General features: G+C 23.7%; 1 non-coding gene across 1 annotated transcript; it reads left to right on the forward strand.

Annotated features, from left to right (window-relative positions):
• Nucleotides 1-4,055: 4,055 nt before the first annotated feature.
• Nucleotides 4,056-4,127, forward strand: TRNAF-GAA (transfer RNA phenylalanine (anticodon GAA)). Its single transcript has one exon. It is a non-coding gene; the product is annotated as a tRNA-Phe (tRNA).
• Nucleotides 4,128-9,171: the final 5,044 nt, after the last annotated feature.

The raw sequence follows: 9,171 nt of genomic DNA on the forward strand, positions 1-9,171 counted from the left end.
CTAGAAGAAAGTATTGAAGAGTATGATATTTAAATAATTTATAAATGCCCCGCGCTATATATATAAAGTTTTGCTTGGTTGAAAATGGGGTAAAAAGTAGTAGGATGAAATTAGCATATAAATAAATTTAGATTAGTTATCGAATTAATATATATAATATTGACCTGCTCTATAGAAAAATACATACTATTGCTTGATTTAAAAAGATAAAACTATTTAAAAAATATATTTAATTCATGATGGAATTAATAAATATGATTAGGCTCCTCAATAGGTATAATACATGGAAAATTAGGATTTCTGGTAATAGATCCCAGTGTCAAAACATATGATTTTGTGGTTACATAATACCATAAGCCATATATTAATGGGCTATAAAAAGAAGTTTAAGCAGAATAATACGTACAAAAGCAATAGGTTACTTATTACATTTAAATTAATGGCTCTTTAAATTGTAGTATAACGAAGAAGAGCTATAAACATGATAATATCGTATATTTTTACCTAGATTAGCCATAAAAAGTATGGTTTTGTGTAAATAAATTTAATTGGCAACAACTTTATCGACCTTTAAATAAACTGGTTTTTGGTAATTACACAATATCCTATAAAATTACGTGCGCAAAATGTTTTTATTATTAACACTTATAAAAATAATGCAAAAAAGAGGATATATAAGATGTTTTGTAGATATCAACAGTCATAAAGAAAGATTCAATATTTTTACTTTCATATGTGTGTACTGTTTTCATCATTAAATTTGTGCATTGTGAATTATTAGTTTGTAATCGATTATTTTACTAATTTATATAAGTTTCTATATCTTTTTTTGCAAAAAGTAGAAATCTTAAATATATTTTGTACAATGCATAGATAAAGTTATTTCATGATCTTTTATATTTGTATATAATGTTATTTTCCTCTAATAAATAGTATCAATTGTGTTATTTATGTATTAAACACAAAATATCCTTTCTTACAATGTATTCTAAGGTTTTAAATCAAATATAAACTCCATGTAATCTTTTTTTTATCTTTTCAATAATCTCTGTATATAAATGAGACAAATGAAGGATAAATTTTTTTAAACGAAAATACATTTATATTAATTGACCTCTTTTTAAAAAATTCACACAAATTGACTAAAGTATTTTTAAAAAATAAAAAATTCGCTTGCTTCTGTTATTATTTTTACTTTTTAAAATAATACTTTAATGAAAAAAAGAGTTTCCTATATTAAAAATCTTGTTTTTTTATTGATAAATAACATTATAAAATCTAATTATCCGGCTTTGAAGCATATAATTAAACTATAATATTGGGGAAAACTAAATACTAAAAGGTCTTGAAAAGAATGAATGTATTGAAAAGGATTATATAGATGTGGATTAAAACAATAGTATAGATTGATGTACCAAGAGGAAATCAATAAGTCATGGGTAAATAAAAATATATAATTACAGTGCGAATTAACTCATAAATGCAAAAGAGGAAAAACCAATTTCTTTTGAGCTAAATCAAAACTAGAATTATGTTGTATATGGGTAAGTTTACAATTACTACTATGACTTAAACGATAGATAAAAGTTAGATATAAAAAAACCATGATATTTTATTGAATTGTGTCCTAATAACAGATTTAAAAAGGCAAAAACATTTAAAGCATATAATTTTTGCAGATATTTCAAATCGCATATTAAAAATGCATGGTTATCAAATATATTTATTTTTATTTCATCTTCTGATTAAAAATTACAAACAGAAGAGAATTTCTAGTAATTTCACGACGAATATCGAAAACAAAAGTAAAAAATGCACAAAAAAATTTATACGAATCGTTTTCTGTATTTATTTGGTTATTTTTAATGATATATGCTTATTTACTGTTTTTTTATTTGTATAGATGGAGGAGACGAAATCACAAACGGATTTTCACTCTATTTATGCGGTAGTTTTTTCCAAGTGGTATATTAATTGATAACATTTTATAAATATTAAAATACAATGAGGTCATTTAGACCAGAATAAGATTCACATTTTAAAAGAACTTGAGATCTAATGTATGTACCCAAAATATATTATTTTTCATTTAATGTGTATAATTATCATGAATATATTTTTGAATAATTTTAAATCTTGTTTAGACCTAAAAAAACATATTATATAATCAAAGTTGGCATTTTTCTTTTTTTTGTTTTATCGTGCACTCATTTTTCCCGTTTTTTCTTGTAATTACTTTATTTTATAAAAAAAAACTGATAATACCACGTATAATATACAAACAAAAAAACATTGATAGCAAAATAAAAGAAAATTTTCTAAAATTTCCTCGTTTTTTATAATCGCAGATGGTTGGTAGTATAAATTGTTCTGTTTTATTATATTAAATTATAAAAAAAAAGAAAAGAAACACGAAAATATATTTATTCTAGCTTCTATTTTAATATTGATGATCTGTATAAAATAGTATTTTTATTTTATCTTTTTAATGTGAATAATCCATTCAAATCTCATTACACACATTTAAAGCCTATAAATTGAAATTTATAATGTAAAATTAATATTTGTCAAAAAAAAAATAGCACAAATATTTCTCAATTTTTATCAACCGCAATTTGTTATTTTCTTTCAGAAAATATCTTTGGACTAATTTTTTTAGTTTATAAATTATTCACGAACATTTATTTATCTTTAATTTGGATAATGGCTTTCCATGAATTCTCAGTCAGAATTTTAGTAAAACTGTTAGCACAAATAAATCTAGTAGAATATATTTTTATTTTAATAAAAATACTTTATTCATGATTTTAATTTCATTTATCATGTATTTAAAAAAGACAAAAAAGGCGTTAAATAGAAATAGCAAACATAATACGTCCAACAAAAAATTTTTTAATAGTGTTGTTGTGATTTAAAGAAGATTAGTTATTTAAAAGTAGAATATACGCTGTAATTCTTATTATATCATGCCTATTTATAGCTGTTTCTATCATTTAAATTAATTTTTTTTAATTGTTCTCTTTACCATATTCTTCGATATATAATATTAATTTTTTATTTAAATATTACTAAACGAAAAAATAAAATAATATTCATAACGCTGTCAATTTAAGGATTTTAAATAAATGACACTAAAACTTTTAGAAAAAAGTCACAGTAATTGAAGCTGTAAGACATGATGGGAGTGTAACACTCGAGTAATAGAATAAAGAAAGCCTTACAGGTGATGAAGTTGATTAAAAGTATTGTTTTAAAGAAAAAAAATAAACGGTTTCAATTTGACTTTGTAAATCAAATCACCGCTGCACGGAATTTTACCTATTATGTTATTAATGGCTTTAATTACAGCTCTTTCGTTCGTAAGTCGATACAAGTAGGTTAAGCGCTACAACTTTCCTTTACTATGGATCGGCCTAACTATGTTTGCTTTATCCCTTGCAGCTAAGTGGCACTAATCACTTGCTTGATAATATTAATAATGCAGTTGTGTATGGTTAGTAATGCAATTGGTGGGATTTATTCGAATCTTCAATTATTTTAATTAAAGCTTCTAGATCAAATATTCATATCATTCAACCATAACCACTCTATTAAATTTCAGTACATAACGCTCGAATGGCGCTAAAATTTAATATAATTTAGACATCTATACTTTCTTTAGATCAAATGAGGTCTATTGATTCTAGAACCAGAAAAACGCCTTATAGAACAGAATCGTGTACCTTGATTAGACATTTTGTTAATCTGAAGCCTGTAATCTTAGATCCAATAAATATTTAGAATTTATAAAGATTAAATATTATATCATAAAAAAAGATATACCAATGAATGATTGGAGATCGTCTTTCTAATAAAATTTGATGTATTGTTTTTATCTTTTTAATATATTAGAGTGGGATTCGTAAAAAGTATTTTTTGAATTGTAAAATATTATTCATTGTCTTATGCAGACTTTAATTATTTTATCAAAAGCATGCTGCAACTCTGATTATAGTTTTATTGAATAAGACATTTTTTAAAAATATAAAATACTTTATTAAGAACGTCATCTTCAAGTTTCTTTAGCTCAGCGGGAGAGCGTTAGACTGAAGATCTACAGGTCCCGGGTTCGATCCCCGGAAGAAACAATTTTTACCCTACATTGTAAAGGATTGTTTTTTAATATTATAATTGAAAACAAGATAAGATGTCTTATATTTATTTATCAATATATGAATTGAAAAATAAGATTTAAGCAATACATGATTCTTAATGAACTATACATTATTAGCCTAATCTATAGAGCTATTAAAAGCTTTGCTTAGTTTAAAAAAGCATTAAGGTAAATTAACGTATGGATGAATTAAAATATTCATATAATTCGATAAATTTAATTTTTTGTTGTAAATAATTTATAATTTATTCATTTATATAGCATTAAGAATTATAAATGAAATTTCATTTTATACTTTCTGTATGATTATTCAAACAAATAAAAATCCGATTTTTTAAAAAGAATATTCAGCTTGATCACAATTATTTCCTTATTCAAACTCCAGAGACTTATACTAAACTCTTATTGCATCTTTGTAATTAAGTAAATGTTAATTTGCACCCATTTTAAATTTAAAACACCAAATTAATATTTTCTAGGCTTTATTAGTTTTTGCGATAAATAATTCTCTTATGTCAGAATTTATCTCGGCACATTCAACATTTACATAAAGAAATCAATTTGTACTTTCTACAAAATTTTCTGATACAATTATTTATTTTGGAACTTTTACACATACAAAATAATTAAATTTAGTATGATATGACAAAATTATCTAATATTATTATTTATTTTGGAACTTTTACGCATACAAAAAAAATTTAATTTAGTTTGATATGACAAAATTCTCTTGCATCTGAATTTATCTTTGTCACATATAAAAACAATTTAATTTAGTTTAATATTTAAGAATTTTTTGTATCATAATTTATTTTTGGAACATACAAAAACAATTTAATTTATATTTTCATTCAAAAATTCTATTACATCATTATTTATCTTTGCATCCACTTCGGTTGGAATATTATCACAAATAAAACTATAACATTTTTTAAAAACATCATCAAATCCATTTTCTCGATTTTTTTCTACCATTTCATTCATCTCAACAAACTTAGAAGAGAAATCTGAATTTTTTAAATACGACTCTAGCTTGGACACTAAACTTTCCATAAAACCTTCATAATTTGTTAATCCTTTTAGATCACTTTCAAATTTGTCTGTGTACATCTGAATATATTCTTTTGTAAAGGGTGGTATCAAATTATCGATAAATATGTTGGATATCGATTTATAACTACAGACCTACTATTTATAAAATGATTTTTTATAATTTATTTAATATATCGTCTATATTTATACCATAGTTTTTTGAAAGTTGTTTCGCTGAATAAGTGATAATCCAAATATTGAGCATCGCTATGCGCATCAGTATTAATTGATAATCTAACACTAATTGTCAGATGAATTTTATTCCTATGATAGAATAGTTCGAGCATAGTTTTATTATTTGGAAAGGCATCTTTCTTTGGTAAATATATAAATTTAAGCGCTCATTGATGTATTATATGTCGAGCTTTTATTCTGTCTAATTTTGAAACTGCAATTGTCAACACGACTTTATAGAATGTGATATCCTAAACTAAAAATCTGATATACCGAAAAAAACCTTTTTATCAAAAAAAATACAAAAAAACAACAATTAAATAAATAAAAAATTTATTTAAATATCAAAGAGGATATCAATTATTGGTTTATATTATTGGAATATAATTTTTTTCATGGTTTATATATGAACAATAATCTATTAAGATAGAATGAAACTTTATATTATATCCTTTTGAAACCAGTATAAAAAATTTATATGGTAACCATGAGAGTAATTTCATAGATTGTTTCTCCTTGATAGAAATCAAAACCCGTAAGATTAATATATTATAAATAATCCATATATCTTTTATCGGCATTTTAGGCTTTTAAAGCATTTATACATCCTAATATAGTAAAAAAATTTTATACATTTATTTAAGGGTTAAATTTTAACTTTTTATGTTTGGCTGCGTAAAAATTTAAATTGCTTTAAATTACGGATTTTTTGTGTTACCTTTTCGTAAACATAATTCTTACAGCTTTTTTAATGCATATTCAACCCATAAGAAATATACATTCAAGTGTTTTTCTTTATACTATTGTTTGTGCACATACTTCCGCTTCCATCAGCATCCATTATTCTTTAATATATGACTTGTGATATTTCGTGGGTAAAACATACAAAAATTACACAACAATTATATTAATATGAAATTTTCTTATATTAAAATATTGCGATTTATATTCCCTATTCTACTTTGATGTCTAAAATATTTCTAAGTTATGTATATAGTATTTTTAGTAGCTTAAAACATAGCTACATATTAAATTTATAATTTAATTCTAGCCACAATATCTACTAACGTTGCATGCACTTTAAGTAATAGCACAGAATTTTATAGAAGCAGTCTAAATAATATATTGACAAGTTTATTTATGGTTTTTTTAAATTCATGTTCTCTTATTTTATATATAATACATTAATATAGTCATAAAACCCTCTTCAGTGCAACACAAGATTAAAAAAACTTAAAAAAAAATTAATATTGATCATGAATTCTTAGATCTTAAAAAATTTAGTCGAAAATAATTTTATCTTAATTCTACATAAGATTTGAAAAAAAGAATTTAAAAAACAAGAATTCAAGGGTTAGAGCAAATTTTGAGGAAATAAATTTATCTTGATAATACTGATCTAAAAACTAGAAGCACATCTATACCTCTAATTAGCGTAAATATAATTTAAACAATTAGGAAAAACGGCTAAAGCGATTGAATACTAATATTTTAATTTTATCTGAAAATTCCAGTTATAAAAACTGTAGTTCAAAATATAAATATAAAATTTATAGATAGAAGCATGTTTGATTTTATAAAAAAAAAAATTTAAAAATGTAATAACGCACACTGATGTATTTTAATATTTTTCAAAAGGTATTCATCTACATAGATTATTTATGGAAAAAAAGGTATTCATCTACATAGATTATTTATGGAAAAAAAGGTATTCATCTACATAGATTATTTATGGAAAAAAGGTATTCACCCATATGGATTATTTATGGAAAAAGATATTCAAATACATAAAATTCATATTAATGCTACTGATTACCACTTTTAATATTACATAAGAATTTAAAAACAATTTTTAAAATATATAAGCCTAAATTTTTAAAAAACAAATGAAATAACTTTAAATAAAAATTTAATGATCTGTGAAAGTGCCTGTTTATAGTTTATGACATTTCCGTTCTGATATATTGAAGCCTTAAATATTTTTTTAGATTGAACTGTCAATCTACATTATTTGACTATTTATTTTTAGGTTTCTTTTCGTATGTGTTTTAATCTTTTCTTGAAGCAAGTTTGGCTCTATGCAGAATAGAAAGAAATTTTTTTGAAGAAATAAAAGCAATAGTAAGACAGTGATAAGGCATATAAAACTGTTGATCACTATCGATTAGATGTAAAAGAATAATTTGGCATGACTACACACAAAGAAACAAAGAAGTGATAAGGTACATATCTTGATGCTCTAAGAATCATTTATTTCAAAAGATCAAAGAAAAGCTGAAATTAATCGGTTCAATTACAAATAGAAGAAACTAGCAGATCTTATTCAGTCACTACAATAAAATCTGAAATTGCTCTGTTCAAGAACAAATAATAAAAAACACGCAAATTTAAAGTAGATTCATTGTATGATCAAAAATTATATTTTTGAATATAACAACAGGAAAACTGGTTCATATATATAGAATAAAGAAACACAGAATAATGTTCAAATTTTAACGAAAAAAACCTTAATTTACTGGAAAACAAAAATTCCAATTTAAAATGGAGAAAACGAAGTAGTACCATAAAATAAGATGGAATTGGTTGGAGTAATACCACGTGTTGCACAGTAAATATTTAGGGATTCTGATGAACTGTACGCACAAAAATTTATGATGCATTAAAACATTTATATGAATGAGTCTTGTGAAGAAAATTGCATCAATAAAAATCGTAAAGAAGATGATAAAGGAAAAATTCTTAAGCAAATATGTTTTATAAAGCCTTCTATATTTTTTTGTTCACATTTTAGTGTCTAAAAATCAAATTAACAAATGTGTATATTTTTATATTTTATTTATAAGATGGTATATCATAACAATATTTATATTCACTGTATAATTTAGCACGCAATCAAAAAATTATTCTTGAAAAAAATGGGTTTTTATAGTAGGTTTTAAACATGATTTAAATGAAACAATGGATGGCGCTTTTGTAATCATGAATAAGTTTTTTGCATTTAAAACATCATTAAACAAATTTACCTATAACATATTTGATTTTTGGTGATTTAAATGTTTTCCAGTTTTATTTAGATTGCTATCTCTATAACATTTCTTTAAATCCATTATTTATTTTATAAATATGAAGATGACCATAATAATATTTCAAATAAACAAAAAATTACAAAATACAACATTATTTAGCTACATTTACCACAAAAAGAATTACTTATTTATCTAGAAAAACCTATAAAATATGAAAAATTTTGATTTTGATATTTTCACAATTGTCTTTATATTCACGATTGATCTTTAAACCTAGATATTTTCATAGCTTAAATCATGTTTTTTATTATATAAATCTTAAAATAGACTTATTTCATTTAATTTTTGACCGTAATATGGGTGAATTTTCATTGATTACTACGAATAAAAATCTTTGTTTTGTGAAAGCAAATGGCGCATAGGAGCAACTAGTTAGAAAGAGCTATAATAAATGGCATTAAACCTAACCGCAATTCACCCAATGATTCAATTAATTTACTCGAAAATTCAAATGCCCGCATGAGGTCAGTCTGTCAAAATTGTAAAGTAAAATCATAAAAAGATTGCAAAATAGAGATTAAATTAGGTGATTGTTGTTAAAGACGGCGAAACGTTTCTCAAACATTAAATAAAACCTGCTCCGTATGGCAAGTATATGGGGAAGTTTTGGCATAATCTACCAGCGATGAAAGTAGATAGAATCACATCCACTTTTTTATCGACAAA

Source organism: Rhyacophila brunnea, unplaced genomic scaffold, assembly GCF_057557595.1.
Source record: "Rhyacophila brunnea isolate RB1 unplaced genomic scaffold, BYU_Rbru_1.0 scaffold_115, whole genome shotgun sequence".
Classification (NCBI taxonomy): domain Eukaryota; kingdom Metazoa; phylum Arthropoda; class Insecta; order Trichoptera; family Rhyacophilidae; genus Rhyacophila; species Rhyacophila brunnea.